The following is an 18,229-nucleotide window of genomic DNA, read 5'->3' on the forward strand; positions in this document are numbered from 1 at the left end:
ATAATGATGCAATAAACATACTTGGTATATAACAAATATTGGTTTTACACTTTTGAAATTTTATTTAGCACTTCCTATCATCTGTTGAGTTGTCATTTACATATATACAATGCATTTTTCCTTCCTTTACGATTCCATCCTTTTGTTAAGCAGTGCACATTTGGAAAATGTTCCTCATAATCCTGGATATCTGATGTTGCTTGCTTGAAGCAAAGGTCTGTTAGACAGTGTTTTAAGTTTAAAGGTCTCTGCTCACACTGCTTATTTAATTTCACCATGTACTTGTAGATTAGCAATTGCTAATAGCTTCTTTAGTATATTAAAAACTATGATTTACCATCAAAGAGTTCATTTCAAAGTATCAATATATATATTATTACCTCATCATTTGGTTTGAATATCAGAACCATATAAAAGAAGTGAAAAACAAGAATTAATTAATATTTATATTCCCAACAAAAGGAAGTTCAGCTACTTTAATAATTAATTTTTATCACAATTTATTAGCAATTTTTAGCTCTCCAAATTCAAAGACTAAAGATTTGTGTAGTTATGTCCTGTAAATTGAATGTCTTCCAGGATATCAGAGTAAGAAACATAAAATTCTAGAGACTTTTTCAACTCTATTTTATGATTGCACCTTACAAAAAAGAATACCTACAATTTCTCAAATGAGGTTATGAGAATAAGAAGCAATCATCCAAGCAGATGTGTTTTGAGATGTCACCTCTTTTGCAAAAGAGATGTTCTTAAGACGTATATTGAAATAAGGTAAAATCTTAAGACAATCAGAGACTTAAGGGAGCTTAATTAGAAAATACATTTCAGAAAAAAATGTTGGCTCACATTCAATGAATCACATCTTGAGTTTTAATTTTGGATTAGAATTTAGACTGAGATCAGACTGCTATTGCAAAAATCACCCACTGAGTGAATACTACTCTGTGTGCTCCACAATCACCACCATCCCACAAAGTGCGGAAAGGCACATTTTTTTTAGATTATTGAACTTTCATATTTTCACACCTCCTTCTCATGCAGCTGGAGTGGCTTAAAGTCTCAGTAATAGGTTTGATTCATTGCTGCCACTATGAAGACTAGGTTTTCATAACTTTATTTAGATTTTCACTAACAGGGATAAAAGATATTCAGAGTTTGATTATTGCAAAAGGCATTTTACAATATTATTGATCCTTTTGCATATGTTTTTAAAATGTTTTTAGTTGAAAGTAAAAATGATTAAGCAATGCATTATATTGTACATATTATTAAGAGTGTGTATGTATATATATATTATATATATGTACACCTTATATATGTGTATATATATATATATACATATATATATTTCCCTGACCATTTTAAATTTAATATACAATGTAAATATATATAGTGCTATGTTATATTATATATATAAAATAATAATGAATAATGGTTATACATATGCAGTATGTATCAATGTCATATATATAAAAATATATATATGTGTGTATATATACACATAAATATATGCATGCATATGTATATACACATAAATAATTGAAACACATGTGTGTGTAAATATATATGTGTGTGTGTGTGTGTGTGTATATATATATATATATATATATATATATATACACATATATATATATGCATAAATAATTGAAACTCCCACGGTATTGAATTAACTTGAATTTAAGTCTTGTAGTGAATAAAATATGAGTTTAATATATTAATTCTTACCTCAGTCAGCTACAAATCTGTATCTAGATATACAGATAGAAACATACGAATTAACCCAGTGATGAACAATAAAGATTTTTTTCTGCTGTATCACAATTTATTAACCTTATATCTGTAATATTTGCCAAGGTTAAGATTGAATAGAATAATCAAGGTACAAAATTAATGATTATATTTTTTTCTTCCCTAAGTGCTCTTACTAATATGCATATTTTGTATCTTCAGGAAGCATTCATAATTTATCTTCTACAAATCATTGTGATTACATACTTTCCTATCTAACAATATAATTTAAACATTAAATTTTCATTTCTTTTTAGTTCATATCTATAAATATCGAAAATAAAACTACTGGAAAAATATGCCTTGAATATCTAATCTAGTGAGTTACTAATTTAATTGTTTATTAAGACTAAGCTAAAGTGTTTTAATAGGTGAAGATTTATGAGCTAGTTTACATTAGGATATTTTCTGTAATCTATTACTTCTGCCATATATATTTTATGTGAATTATCTTACACATACATTCATGCATCAGAGTGTGTTATAGTCACCCCACAAAGGTGGGATGAAGCACCACCACACAAAATTAGGTTCAAATGTCAGAACTGATGATGTCATAGATGCACCAAGAAGATATGAAGAGAATTATCACTCACATATGAGGTTTCCCGGGAGCAGTAAGGCAGGCTCTTGAGCTGGTCTGGAAATGATTTAAGATGAGGGTAAACAGGATCAAATATATGGTGATGGAAAGAGAACTTTAATTAAAAGGAGAAAGAGAGAGAGTGCAGGGAGAGGCAACAGTGTTTGGCTTTTGCTGCAGTTAGAGGGCCGGTTGACTTGAGAGTTCCCACGTGGGCAGGGGCTTGCGGTTTTAATTTCCCACTGGTGCCAAAGGAAGTAGTACGTGGGCTCTCTTATCAACTTGCTTAGATGTGGGAAAGAAAGGGAAGAGGATAAAGGAAGGGTCGAAGTCTGTCAGCAGTCAACCATCACAAATGGAGTCAGACTATATTACAATGTGATATAAACAAACTATCTACAATCAAGTATCATTTACCAAAAAAGGAAAGCTCATTTTTATTTAACTATAAAGAATATTATCTAAAATAGCTATTGACTCAAAATACATTGCTAGACTCTTTATATTGAGTAATATAGGATAATTTATGGCTTCTATGCATCATATTTTAAGCAAAGTTATTTGAAAGCTCTGTCTATCACTGTGAGATTCTGTTTTTAACATAGACAATATGTCTGTCTTGTTTGCTGCCAATCTGCTTGGCATTTTCCAATTTTCATAAGCATCTCTGAATTTTGTCTTTAAGAAATAAAATTTTATTATTCAGTTTCTTACAGAGTATCACCATCAAGTGTATTTTCACTCTTATCTGTGTGGCTTCCTTTCAAAACAGATGGTAACACCACATACATTTTCTCTTCAACCTAAAATTATCTTTCCTGTCTTTTCATGTTTTTCATACACCTCCTAATAGGATTAAAAAATCGCTTTACGTGATGGATATCCACAGTGATGTTTCTGCTTCTTCAAGATACGCCAAACATATCTCTTGGGCAGTGCAAAAAAAGAAACATTAAAACATAAAGGTTGCACAAGATATCAGGATTACTTTTCTTTAATCACAAGTTTTTTTGTTTTTTTTTAATTTTCAAAATATATATAACGTGGCTTTTTAAGATCCCTCCCCTCAATTAGGCTATTGAAATATAGGTTGTAGAATTGATATTTTTATAAACCTATAAAAATGTAATAATTATAATTTTAATGAACAAATTAAGCTAAAATTAACTGTTAACTTAGTTAAAACTGTCAAAAGACATACTGAAAGACACACAGTCATACCATACTCTTATTTTTATGAAGTTATACTTAGCTATATTTCTTTCATAACTTATATACCTATATACATTTCAGAAAAAAATTCAAGCGGGTATTATTCTTTGGGACCCTGTATTGTTAATGATGGTAATTTTAAAGTTTTCTTTATCAACTCTTTAACTAATTGTTTTCAATTAATATGAGTGAACTAATACCAAAAGTGTTTGGAGTAAGAACAGGTATCATTGAATGATCCTTTTTTCCTTTCCTCAGGGAAAAGAGTAATGGATGAGACATAGACCAAACTACAATAAACCAGTGAATACTATAATTTTCTAAACTAGGGTATTTCAAGACAATATTCTATTTGAATGCTAGGGAAGAATAACACTGGACTAGCAGTCCTAAATTTGCATACTGAGTAAGTCAATTGTATGGCTATTTGAGACTGGAGAGCAGAGCATTGGTTAATGTTATTAAGAAGATGGGTTCTGCTAACCAACGTATTAGATCAGCCTATGGCAGATCAATTATTTGGCGATCAGAATTACAACAGGAAAATTCCCAGTATCATATATACTAAAGTGAAGTTTCCTCACTCATCCTTTCCATTACACTCCAAATCCCCTAAAGAGAAGCACTAACAGACATACTACTGGATCCATGCAAACCTAAATATTTCTATAATTCATTAGACTTTATTGATATCATGGGAGAGGGTGGTTTTGAGAGTATAGTAATTTAGTGAAAGAAATGAAGACAGAACAAATATTTATTTTTGTTCTCCATTTTCTTTTTAATTAATAGATCACTACTGTAAAGAGGAAGATTTAGAGAATTTCAGTTTTAAAACATAAAATGTCTTCTGCCTGAAGAAACCATTAAAGTAGATATTTAGCAATTTTTCTTCCAAGAACACTTTTTTTTTTTTTTTTCACTTCAGTTTGTCCATTCTGTCAATATATTTTCCAAGGAGTTAACGGATTCACATATAAAATCCTTCCTGTGACTTCAGTCAATTGGTCCAGGGATAAGTAATTCATGAAAGAGTTGGGACATTAATTTGTTCACTGGGATTTTTGGAATATAGTTTCTATAGTATCTTTTTCAGTGTCTTTATGAGGTATGTAACTTGGAAGTGGTTGAAACTTATTTTTCTGACATGTAGTCACAGTCAAAGATAAAATAAATGAGAGCAGGGATTAGTTCAGAAGTGTGCAAATAATATGATGACCAAAATAAAGGTATGTTTTGAGAGCAGGGGAAAAATAGAAAAATCCATCCAGACTTTTTCAGTGGGAAATTATTGAGGAAGCAGTATTTTCGCCAAATCTTAAAGAATGTATATGCTTTTGCTGAGGGGACAAGATGAGGCAGAGAGAAAACTACTTGCCAATATAGGAAAGTTTAATATAATACTGTACATTTACAAGTATCATGTTTCCCTGAAAATAAGACCAGGTCTTATATCATTTTTTGCTCCAAAAGACGCATTAGAACTTACATTCAGCGGGATGTCATCCTGAAAAATCATGCTAGGGCTTATTTTCCAGTTAGGTCTTATTTTCAGGGAAACACAGTAGTTTAGTATTGCTGGAGCAAGAAATGTGTTCAAAGAAGTGCTGGGAATTGAAGCCAGATAGGTAAGCGGCTATGACATTATAAGCAGACCTGTATAGTAAACAAAAAAATCATAACATTTGCCTCAAATTCAGCATGCACAAAATAGCCTAGCAGCCTTGGATTGTAAATGGTGAAACCACAGGCTGAGAGACTAGAAATGAGGCTTTTGAAATATTATAGGAAGATATAATATTCCTTTCAATAAGAAAGAGAATTGGATAGAGCAGAGGATGGAACATTAGAAACAATTAGAATGTTATTACTGGGAGGGCTTATCACCTGTTTGTGTATATGGAATCAGGGTATAACACAACATAGTTTGTATAATGTTTATAAATCTGGTGCTAAAATTTTACAAAACCATGTGGTTTCTTTCCATGAGTTCAGTGTTGGGCACGTGGACATTTAGAAATCACTAGGGCCTCTAGGTGTGTGTGTGAGCATCTCATGCTCATAACATTTGAGTTAGAAATTTGTAACAGCTCACACTGTAGCAATCTTGTGACATTGACATTTGTAGCCAGATACTGCTTTGTAGGGAGGGGCTGTTCTTTGTAGTATAGAATGTTTAGCAGCATCCCTGGCACACTAGATGTCAGTAGTTCCCCTTTCTAGTGGTGACAACCAAAAAATGTCTGTAAGTATTGCCATATGCCCCCAGACATTGAAAAATGTCCCCTGTGGAAAGGGGGAAAATCTTTGCTAGTTGGAAACCACGGAGCTAGAGTCACAGAACAGTTCTTCAGCATGTGGGTGACTTGCCACGTGGTGACCAGTGAATAAAGAACAAGGCAGAACTCTGAGGAGAATAGCACTTAAAGGTGAACCGAGCTTTAGTCCCTTCAGGCTATTGTACTGGGATACCATAAACTGGGTGGCTTGTCAGCAGCAGAAATGTAGTGCTCCTATTGCTGGAGGCTGGAAGTCCCAGATCCATATGGTCGGTCCAGGTTGCTGACTGCTGATTTCTCCTATATCCTTACCCGACCTTTCAAGGGAGCTGTCTGGGGCCTGTTTTATGAGCACTAATCCTATTCCTGAAGGCTCCGCCTCATGAAATAATCACCTCCCATAGGCCCCACCCCCAAATGCCATCACTTTGGGAATTTCAACATAGGAATTTGGGGCGTTACAGACATTCAGACCATATCACAGAGGGAAAGAAATCTGAGAGGGGACTAAAAAAGCACAAATAGTCAAGTATGAGACAGTTGAAGACAAAGTGGTAACACAAAAACCGAAGGTGAAAAGAGCCCACCAGAGACCAAAAGAGAATTCTATAAGTGTTAAGTGAGAGATATGACTCTTTTAAGAAACGTTTTTCGTAAAAGGGTGATTTAAAAAGTGTTATGCTCATGTCTTTCAGTCTCTATGCATGATGATGTGATTTCATGTGAAGAGGTAACCACTGTCGCTTAGGGGAAATTTTTTCAAAAATCCTACTATCATTTGTATAGCATTGAAATGCATAATTTATGATATATAGCTACTCTTACTGACATTATTAAATCCTAAAACATGTCTGCCCTAAAAGAACAATGCCAGTTAATGATATACTCAGAAATAAGTGGGAGGAAATCATAAACTGCTTCATTGAACATTTAGGTTGTATATAAAAATGAATATTTTCTTTTTAATATTGAATTAACTTTTAAAGAGCAGATAACTACAATTGAAGAATATAAGCAAGAAATATTTCAGGTATCCATTTTAGGTTATAAAAGGCATAGCTTTGAATATTAATGTTTCATTTAGTAGAATTGGTAAAAGTAGGTCTCTCAGAAATCCAAAAATATTTCAGTATAACAAACACATTAAGAAACATTTAAATGTGTGTTTCTGTACAACATTTAATAAGAATAAATTTGATTGTTTTAAGAGAGTAACAGGGGAAAAAAAAAAAAAAGAAAACTTCTGTATAAACTACCAGAAGAAAACAAAACTATTTCTACATCATTAGCACCTCTGTTTATAGTGAACAGTCAAGCAATGTGAACATCAGAACTCGCCATAAAGTAATTTCCTCTGATTTGGAAAAGGAGTGGCACCAATAAAGGACTTGGAATTTGTATGCTTCTTTGCCACCAGGCAGGGCACGAATCAAAGATTTCTCCTTAGCCCCCTTAATCCTACCTAGAGCCCTCACTGTTAGATATTGAAATATATTTCTCTTCCAAATTGTTTAGTTTTCCTCCACACATTGGGCTTCATTGTCTTGTTAGTATTGGTAGGGATTAGGGGCAAATATATTGGATATAAGTGTACCTCTGCTGCCAGTATGAAATATGTGACTATCTCGTGGGAACATGTGTCTGTTTACATTTGTGGTAAATAATCTGCCATTTTAATTCTACTTCGCAGTGGAAGGAAAGAAGCTACACCTTTAGTTTAGTTTATAAGTATTATGTAACATTGAATATGCTCCCAGCATTATTTAAATACTGTGCAGAATAAAGTAGTATATAGTTTAGTTTCTATACTGAAATAGTTTCAAAGTTTGTTGGGTATCTAATGGCCTTTAAACCTAATTGAAAAGTTTACTCTCTTGTAGTCAGCTTTCCTGTTCTAAGATAATAGAGATGACATTTTCTTAATAACTGGAGGAATTTTTAGAATTGTATTGATTTATTATATCAAAACAGATTTAGGAAATATAAATCATGGAAAAGTCCAAAGAAACTAAGAATGAGATGTTAATTAAACTAGATGAGTACAATATTCAGGCATATAAGGAAATATGGTGGGTATGTAGTTACTAAAAATAAATATATTTAAAAAAAAAAATGGAGAATGTGAGTGCTAATGTATGAGAATGGCTATTTCACTCCACATATGAATATTTAGCTACATTAAAACTATTATAGAAATAGTTTTTATATTATTTTTAAATTTTCATTTTCGTTATGGGTGATGTGGAGCAGTGTTATATGCTGATTAACCATTTTATGATTTTTCTTTTAATATATTTGCCTATTGTGTTCTTTTTATTTTGGAGATGTTGGTATTTCCATTAATTTTTCTGAGAATAGGTAATTTAGATAGCCAAATCAGGGGGGAAAAGGTTTTCAAGTGAGAATAATGTACATAAGCAAAGGAACAGTGTAAGGAATGGGCATTATGTTCTAACTGGATAGTGATGACATTGGTCTCACTAGAGTAAATAATGTGCATTGATTGAGAAAGAAATTAGTTGGAAGCAGAGGATAAGATTTTTTTTTAAAGTCTTAGAAGATAATTTTTTTTCGAATATTAGCTCCATAAAAATATTTTTAAGATATAAAAAGTGATTGAAGAAAGGTGATCTGCTGGTATACAAAGTGGTTCAGAAAAGAGGAAATTAGAAACACCCACTGCTGCAATTCAAGGTAAAGGTTATTAAAGTCTAAGGTAGTGTACATTTAGTAATGGCCACCTAAATACATACCCTCATCCTAATCCTCAGAACTCATAAATGTTACCTTAGATGACTAAAAAAGTTAAAAAAAAAAAAAAATTGCAAATGTGAAGGATCTTGAGATAGGGAGATTATAGTGGATTATCTGTGTGTGACCTAAATGCAATACATACATCCCTCTAAGAGGGAGGTAGAGGGAGATTTAACATTAAGAAAAGAAGGCAATGCAATCATAGATACAAAGATGGGAGCAATGTGTTCTCAAACCAAGAAATGCCATCAACTTCTAGAATCTAGAAAAGGCAAAGAATGATTCTCCCCTACAGCCTCTAAGGAAACCATAGCCCTGCTGACACTTTGATTTTAGCCCAGTGAATTTGATTTTGGTCTTTTAGTGTCTAGAACTGTGAGAGTAGTCTCCGTTGTTTACGCTACCATGTGTGGTAATTTGTTGAAGTCATTTTAGGGAACTAGTATCATTGGGTGTCATTTTATCACTTACTCAGAAACAATGTTCACACTCTCTTATGTCAAACATGAGATTAAGGCATTTATGAACAGACACTTTGAAATATATTAGATATAAAATTCCAACACACAAACCATATTTGCAACTTCAGGCAGGTTACTTACTGTCTCTAAACATTAGTTTTCTCTCCTATATAATGGAAATAAGGATCCTTACTTCATAGAATTAACATATGTGAAAGGTAAATAAGAAAGCATATATGAAATACTTTGTAAAGTATAAATGTACTCTAGATGGTAGTGTAATTATTGCATTATTTTGTATCTATTTTCACATCTAGCCTCTTAGTTTCATCTAAACAAAACTTTGTCATATTGATCTCTATCCAGTGTACTTATCACATAGCTGATGTTCAATATGTTTGTTTTTGAGTAGATAGATGGATACCTGGATGGATGAATAGAGGATGAATAATACTTTGTTTTCAAAATGTGGTTGCTAATATCAGGTGGAAGAGAAATATGTATTTATTTTTCTGTTGTTTTACTTCAGAATGCCATTCTCTGATTCAATAAAAAATAAAGAAAGTTTTAAGTGACTACTTAGAAATACCCACAGGGAAAATTAAAATTGAGTCAGTACTTCAGATTTACTTAGTTTTGTAAATGGTGAGAATCTAAGGTGCGATGTATAATAATATTCTAATAGAAGATTGGATATCAGATTTAAACAAAAGGATTTTGGTCATGTAAGAAATGTAGAAAAAGATATAAAAATATATATACAGAAATCATGCTGCCTTTAGCGCCACTTCAAATGATAATTTGCTATGTTTACAATGATTAGATTTGTTTCTGGAAAATTACCAGATGCTCATAACATTAAGGTTAATTCAATGTTTATTCTGTGTTGAGGAGGTTGTGCATCAATTCCAATTTTCTATATTCCTTCTCTAAGCTTCCACTTGCACTTGATAAATTTCCTATCTACTGTTAGATTTCTAATTAGTGAATGTTTTGCCAACAGTGTACATAGCACATCTTCGCACAGTTAAGATAACTCGGTGGCTCTCTGAAGCACAACCCACCGTACAATGCCGCATGTAGGCTTCATGTATGCATATCCTCTGTGTTAGCAGGAACCTCCTTGTTCACATTATTTTATTTTAGATTTACAGATAACGTTATGAAGCACTGCCTTATCTATTCCTATCACTCATCCACATACATAGTACGATGCAGTAAGTGTTATTTTATCATCTGGGTGAAAATTCTGTTAAAATCAAATGCAACTATTTCAAGCTATTTTATAACCAATATCTATCTCAAGCAGAAGTGAGGGGAATGAAGAAGATGACAACACCACTATATTGCAAACCATTCAGATAGTTATTTGATAACTACCTTTATCATTACCATATTTCTTTGCTTCCTTCCCACAGTCAATTTTTTTCACATGCATTATGACATGTGCTTTCTGCTTTGAAGAGGCTCACTTCAGTAGAAGTGAATATCTAAAAATGGAATTTTTTTTATAAAGCAGTCATATTATTTTGTACTCAAATATCACACATTAGGATTATTTCTAAATTAGATTATCCTTCCAGAAAAAGAATGAAGTCTTATGCCATATGTAAGTCTATACAAAGGACTACAATCTTTATAGAAAATTTCTTGTAAATTATGGATTATATACTCATGAAATCTATAATCAGCAGTATCCATGACAAAAACTCATTGTAGCTTTAAGAAAAGTTAGTAAATTGTTTTAAAATGAAATTTCAACCAAGCATTATCAAAAGAAAATAGTTTAGAAACTTGATTGCCAGTAATAAACTATTTAATTCATAAAGCATGCACTGCATTCCATCATTTAGAGTTTTTGTAACATATTCTTATTAGGGAAGTTAGATACTAAACTACTTCTTTCAGCCAGTCAAAATAAGCACATTCATAACAACAAAGTAAATTCCTTTATGGGTCTTCAATCTCATTTTTAAATCTGCTTGAGTCATTTGTTTGAACTGAAATAAAGTCATTTCAAAAGAATGTTGTCACTAGATCAATATCTTTGAAACTATGCTTTGGCTGTGACTGAGTATTTTCGTGCAATCAGAGCCCATTATCTGGTGATAGGATGCCAGATCTGCTGACAATTACTTTCCGTTTCAAGCATCACCATAATAATTTGTCCTGTTGTTGCTCATTAAATATTACATTAATGCATTTGACATGTGAAACACTATTAATATGTCTTCACTGAATGATTTATAGAAATATGCATCCTCAATACTATCTCCCTGCTGAGTTTCATACAATCACATGCATTCACGTCTATGAGTTATATAATGAGAGAACCGTTAATGTAAAACGTTTATTGAGCTCCAATTACATGAAGAATTCACAATCTATTAGAGAGAAAACAATGGGGGACACTTGGATCCCTGATATCACTGCCTGGACTTCAAGGGGAAGAATCCCATGTGAATCTTAACTAAACATCCGTATCCTCAAATCTACTTTATGATGCAGTTTTTTTGTCAATATAACTGTCCTCGAAAGTGTTCACTGGATTGTCAGTGGTGTTTGGGCATCTCTATCTCCATGATGTGTAAGTAAACTGCGACCCTAAGCCTAACTCTGTCCTTAGACTAAAATAGCATCGTTATGGGCGTGGTGGTACTCAGGCTTTGAAAGAAATGCAGGCCTCTTAGACCTCTTTTTGCTCTGCTTCAGGATTTTCACTCATCTCCTTGGTCATGTCCTTCCAGATCAAGGTCTGTCTTCTCACTTATGTCCACTTTCCCTCAGCGTCATCTAGAACTTTTATTCCATTATAAACAACAATTTCATTCTAATTCTCTTCATAGAAAAGTCACTGTCCTTCCTTCCTTCCTTAATTAAAACTTGGCTTACTCCCATTGATGTATTTCTGCAGACTTGTCAATGAGAAAGTGTACTTTCTCCCATATTCTACTTAATCAAAAGCCAAGAAGTGGAATTAGCTTACTATTATTTGCAGAACAGTACTTCTCAATTCACATTCGATAAACTCTGGTCCGTTGGGATTTTATGCAATCTCATTCCATCACTTTCATCATGTGCTGTTCTTGACATCTTTTAACTTCCAAGGTCAATTCTCTACATTCATTGAGAAGACAGGTAAAAAGGATTTCAGTTTTATCCCCTACTAGTAAGTATGTGATTACCATGGACCATTTTAAAATCCATCTAGAATACTAATTAAAATACAAAGGGAGAAGTTCCTCGGCTTCATTAAATGTAGTTGTTTTCACTTATACTCTATAGCACTGATCAGACCCTATGCCTTTTCAAGACAGACAGCTATACCATTTTGAAAATACTAAGATCTATTAGCCAAACATTTAATCTAATTTCTTATCTTTTCATGGTTTTCTTTCTTCACATCTGAAAACAACTTCTTTGACCTTGTCAAGGTTTCAATTCTCTTACTCATTTCTGTCAGTATCCAAACAGCCTCACCTTATACAAGTTTTAAGTATCATGGACCCAATGTGCAAACACACACATTATGTCTCACATGGGAAAATGGGAGAAACAAGATCAAGGATGAGAGAAGACGTCTAACATATTTCCAGGATCATGTGCAGTTTGGGAGAGAACATTTTGTTGAGAAGTAAATTGACAAAGTATGTAGATATTTGTGTCAGCCTGGATAAAGTAAAGAAACAGAAAAGGTATTTCAAGCATGCATTTAAAACAGGGAATAGGTTAGAAAGCTTTTGAAGGATTAAAAGAGCAAAGATGTTAGGGTGGATACTGAAGGAGAAGACAAGAGAGGAGTAATAACATCTGATGAAGGTTGCTTGTACTTTTCAGCTAGAGCTCACCAGCCCACACTTACTATTATACTTAACCAGGGCAGGGCACTGGCCCTTTCAGGGTTTGAACCAATGAAGAAGTGTTGCTGCTCCTGATACCATTCCTAGCATCCCCATCAACTTCCTGGCACCACTTCTGCTACTGGAGTTGGAATTAAGACACTTCCCCTTCCTCCTGATGTTTAATCTCCCAACACAGCCTCACATCAGCAGAATCTAATATGAATCCATCATACAATGGAGTCTGAGAAACATGGTTTCCAGATTTTCAGCTCCAACACCACAAAATTTTGTATGGAGAGGCATGTATGGGGCTCACTAGGCATCAGATAAACCGCACAAGGCTTGATTATGAAAACCAGGCGAAGCCAGATGAGAAATTCGAAATGTATCCGTATGCCGTACAAGGTTTTTCAGAGTTTATCTATGTTCTTCCCTCTTCTTTCAAATTTCTAACATAATCATTCCTGTTGTAAGTGGTACTTCCTCTTTGGTAGGCACTGTTTTCACATGGGAAGCCATGCAACTGTGATTGGTAATTGCTGCTTTACATGGCACAGCTTCTTGAGTTCTTCATACTTTAAAATTCATGAAGTATTCAGACCAATGTCATGACAAAGAGGACTTAAGGGGAACAGGCTTTTCCTTGGATAAACAAAATTGTGTAAAGCAACCCAATTTTATTTTTTTTCTCTTTCTCTAGAAAACCATCCAATTGCATATGAATGAAAAACTTGAGGACATTAGAAATCACATTGAGAGATTAGAGCCTGATGTACTTTGCTTAATCCCAGGCATGAAAATTATTGATCTTGTCATCCAGTTTTTCCTGTACCAAATTTATTTTGATATTTCCTTTTGACATGAGAAAGATAGTCATAAAACTATCTTAAAAGTTTTAATCATTGCATTAATTTAATATAACCACTTAATTTTATAGAATTAGAAGTAAAATATATATAATATCTCTTCCCACACCTTTTTTCACTGATCTCATTATATTTATCTGTCTTATTCACTTTTAATTTTAATATATATTTTGTTTTCATTGACTAATAAAATCAAAATGCCATCAGTGTCACCAATTACACAATATAAACAATGTATATATATATAATCTTAAATAATTTAAAACTGTTTGTGTGTTAATTTCCTGAACTTTAGAGGGAAAGAAGTTAAATGTCTTTCGTATATGTTGTTGACATTTCTCCTAGCTAGCATATGAACTTACTGTTTTTCTAGTAGAAATAATAGACTTACATAGATCAATCTAATCTCTAGCCCTTTATTACCAAGAGAAGCTTTTTCTCTGAAAAGATTGGCTCAATTCCTGGATTAAAGGAGGGAATCACACAAATCAATTAAGGTATATGAAAAAGCATCAGAAATAGCTTCATTCAGAACCTTTCCTAAAACAAAGTACTTGAAGTCTCAGTGTTCTCACTGATTTATGGATTCTTCCTCATTTATTCTCATCTCAGGAATTTTGCTGAGAGAACCAAACCTGAAACTGACCAAGAAACTCTTGCTTGTGCAGGAAATGCTTTTAAAATCCCGCTCAAGAACTAAAACTTCACTGTCTAATATTTCACCACCAGCCACATGTGACAATTAAAATTAAACAAAATTAAATAAAATGAAAAGTTCAGTTTGTAAACTACATGTCATCTCCCCTATAGTCATATGTGACTAGTGGTGACTAAATTGGATAATATAAATTATGAACCTTCCATCATCATTAATAGTTCTATTTGACAGTGCTGGTCTTAAACAAAATACGAGGAAAAAAATGGCAGTTGTTAATTGTGATCACAGGTACTTACTGGATTTTTTTTTTTTTTCTCACAACTACTAATATGTTCTAAAATAAAAGGTAGACTATACTTTCAATGCCTGCCTAGAGATAAGCTACATTTGGTACAGATAGGATTAGAAATTAGGAGATATCAAAGTCAGACTTTAGTTTGCAAACATGTTGCCTATTCAGTAAAAACCGAAGCTTTCTTACAGTCAGTATCCTTCCAATAGGATGCCTTTTCTGCATAAAATCGGAAGAGATGTCACAAGGCCTTGTGGTGCCCATGATGAAAGTTGCTTCCTTCTTTCCTTGGGTGTCAGAAACTAAACAAAGATCTAATCAGAAAACTTTGCTTCATCTTTTCACACTTCCTCTTCCCATCTGCTGGCAGAAATCAATGAGGTATATTCTGTTTCTTAAAGAGATAGTCTTGAGTTGACACTCACATGCCTTATGGAATAGAATCATAATGGAATAAATGGCATACAAAGACCATTAATCCTCTATATTCTTCTACAGGGTCTTTTGTTTCTTTAAACATAAAATGGTACCACTGAAACATACCTTGTCATACCATACTGGACTGGTAGAGCAAAAGTAAAGAGCAGTCAATTACAGCATAATACCTAATTATAAATGGAACACTTGATTGAAGATGGGTTATCCAGTTGAAAGATGATTAACACTGCCAATTAATTTGGTTTTCTAAAGCTTTATTATACCCACTAACATTTAAGGAGTTTTTTTGTTGTTGTTTTGTTTTGGTTTTTTGTTTTGTTTTGACCATCATTTTATGGCTATTGTTTGGCCCTTTATTCAATTCTCTTTTTCTATAGGGAAGAATGAATACATAATGCATGATTTACATAGATGCCTAACATATGTGGATATGATTGTTTGTTCCATCTAAAACTGGTTAAAGAGAATCTTAGAAATTTGAAATTCTAAAGGAATTCTTCCTGAAATCTATAATATTCAACACCTTGGTCATCACTCCTAAAAGATAATTTCCTCATTCCTGAAATCTTGAAAAGTTTCATAATATCTCCTCCATGTGATTAGTTAGCAGTATTAAATTAGTATTCTATTAATTGAAAACAAAGTGAACCAAATGATAATATCCTTCACTTGGTAGTTATCTCATTTTAGCCTGAAAATATGAATTCTGTATTATAGATCTTTAAGACTATTTTGAATAACTCAAAACAAAAAGGTTAAATTAATAAATTTTAATGATATAAGTGTCACAAATATGATTCAGTGATTACTCAAAGAAGTCAGTAAAAACCAGAATAAGCACTTGTTAGAGGTGTGGCACAAAGTTTAATATGTGAGTAAATGCCATGAATGATCAGTGGAGAAGATATATAGAGAGAGACTGCAGCTGTCAGTCTCAGGAACTGGAGAATGTATGCGATATTATAAAGTGAAGAAGAGATTACAGGATCATCTACATGTGTAGCATTGAGAAGTAGAGGCTATAACCATGGTTTATATTCCAAAATGCAAGTCGGGTGTAGTTGCAGATGTCATGTTCTGCTCTGTTCTGTTTAGTAGATGTTCTTTGCCTTTCTTCTACATGTGAAAAAAAAATCAGCTTTGCCTCCATTTACCTATTTATTTCAATATTCCTGATCTGTAAATGTGTCCATTCTTTTGATTAATTTTTGAATTGGTTCTAAAATCTGTCTGGTTCTTTTATGAGTTAAGCAAAATCTTTTAACATGATTTATTTTTCTATCTGTATGATAGTGATTGTCATTGTTTTGTGAAACTTATCTTCACAGTATTCACTCTTATAATCACTATCCTTCCATTAGGATGCCTGTTCCGCATCAAACAGGAAGTAGGGACATTTTAGTGCCTGGCGGTGCCCATGACGAAAGCGGCCTTTTTCTTTCCTTTGGCGTCATAAACTAAACAAAGAGCTAGTCAGAACACTTTACTTCATCACTTCACATCCCCCCTGCCCCCATCTGCTGGTAGAAATAAACAAAAAAGAAATTTCACTACCTATATATAAGTAAGAGTGTGGTCTGCATTCATTAGGCATTCAAGACAAAACATAATATAAAAGATGAACAGTTCTTTCTTTGGAAGTTGTATGTATTTTCTGGGGAGTATGAGAAGTTGCAATGGGATGTCAAGATCAAGATCATTAATTCCTATATCACTGACAAGTGTTGTCTAAAAAGCTTTTTTTTTTTTTTTTTAATTTCTTGCTGCTTGAAGAGACTTTTCAGAATAATGAGAACATCTCCAGTTTATCTCATCTTCAGTAAATACGTCAAATTAAGTATTGAGCAATTTTTTTTCAAAGTACCTGCTGCTTGTAGCAATTAGTTACATTTATATAAATTAGAGACTTCTGTCATATACAATGAGCACTTACTCTATGATATAAACATTCTAAGTACTGGGATTATAAACATAAGTATAAACATAAACAAAAAAGAAGAAAATCAGCATAAATAAATATACTATAATAGAAAATCAAGCAGTGCTAAATATTATAAAGAAAAACATAGTACACTATTGTTTTGTGTAGGGCAGATATTAAAATCAGATAATCAAAGAAGTCACTGATAGCATGGAATTTGTACATGACTTCAAATGCAAAGACTTGAAGATTAAGTGCAACTGCTGTTTCCTGTCTGTATTAGCTCTGAAGCGGAGAAAGCATATTGAAAATGATACAAAGGACCGATCTCAGTTATTCTCAATGATGTCACAGAGCTAATCCAACTGCCAACCTCCCATTGATAACAAAGGATAACTATGCTCAGATCTACTCTGCAGAGATGCAGCGCAAAATGAGAAATTGAGTCTGAGATACTTGACATTCAATATGCTTGATTTAGTTTTTTCTAACATAGATGAACATAGAATTGTCTCAGGTAAAAAAAAAAAAAAAGGGGGGGGAATTTTCTCTATGGCTCTGTTGAAGATATTTTTGCAAATATGCCCTCTGATGAAATCTCTAAATAATTAAATAACTTGTTTTTCTTCTAATAAAGTGTTACTAAATGAAAAATAGAAGAATTCAGCATCACATATTTTGGGAAAAAAAAGAAAATAATTCCATCTGCTATGAAAAGAAATCATTGATTTACAAGACTAAGTGATATAATTCGGGGCATTTTATATTATTGTGCAGTACAAAAAAAATCCATGTGGCTAGTTAGATATAGTTTGGAAATTCTTTGTGTGTGTTTGTTTTCGCATAAATATACTGACAATGATAGACATCTGAATGAAGAAATTTTATAAACCACATTGCCAAACGTTGTATGAAAATGCAACTTAGTCCTCAAAGACTATAACAGCCTCCACATTTGTCTTTCACTTAAAATAAAAGGTTAAATTTTAGTCTCCATCTTTAGGTGTTCTTCACATCATGGCAGAGCCTGTCCTCAATAAATAAATAAATAAATAAATAAATAAATAAATAAATAAATAAATAAAAAATGTAATAGGGTTTAAAGGTACATAGGCTTACATAAGTAAATATCATG

Source organism: Rhinolophus sinicus, linkage group LG04 (assembly GCF_036562045.2).
Source record: "Rhinolophus sinicus isolate RSC01 linkage group LG04, ASM3656204v1, whole genome shotgun sequence".
NCBI classification, from domain to species: Eukaryota; Metazoa; Chordata; class Mammalia; order Chiroptera; family Rhinolophidae; genus Rhinolophus; species Rhinolophus sinicus.